We start from the raw sequence: 636 nt of genomic DNA, 5'->3' as shown, positions 1-636 counted from the left end.
GAAATCAGGGCTGTCCACACTTTTGGTTGCACTACATGTATAGTTTATACAGAGAAAAATAGATAGGAATACCACAGTTTAGAGACATGAGGATAGGCCATGATATAATTCTATTATCTACATAAACATTTCCAGTTCAGAAGGTCTATAGTTTAACTTGCAGGTCATATTTTGATTATAATAAATATGAATTTGATGTAATGGTCAAATTTGACCAAAGTTGATTGCGTGCTGATGAATGCGAGAGCCCTGATTGCATAACTGTGACTGTGTGCAATCCTTACAATATGTTGCTAGAATTAAGAAAATCCAAACAAGGCTTTATGTCATTCAAACGCGAATGTATCATACCAAAAACAAATGTTGTATTTAAGTTTAATTCTGTATCATATACACAGAATATATTTCCCTCAGTGGCCACAGCCAGAGGACGAGGGACGACACAGGAGAGACATGCTGCCCTCTAAGAATATGTGAATGTTATGTAAATTTAGTGTTGAACAGACTCATTAAAGGAATCTGAAGGTAGACAGCTCAGCAATGCTGAAGCAGGAGAGTAGGCATCATCGACCCTCTTCTTTTGAAATCCCTGGGAGCATAAACGCATTTCCATCACATGATCATCTCCTCTTTCTA

The sequence above is a fragment of the Penaeus monodon genome, chromosome 29 (genome assembly GCF_015228065.2).
Source record: "Penaeus monodon isolate SGIC_2016 chromosome 29, NSTDA_Pmon_1, whole genome shotgun sequence".
In the NCBI taxonomy this organism is placed as follows: domain Eukaryota; kingdom Metazoa; phylum Arthropoda; class Malacostraca; order Decapoda; family Penaeidae; genus Penaeus; species Penaeus monodon.
The sequence above is the reverse complement of the archived record's forward strand: the minus strand, read 5'-3'. Positions refer to the sequence as shown.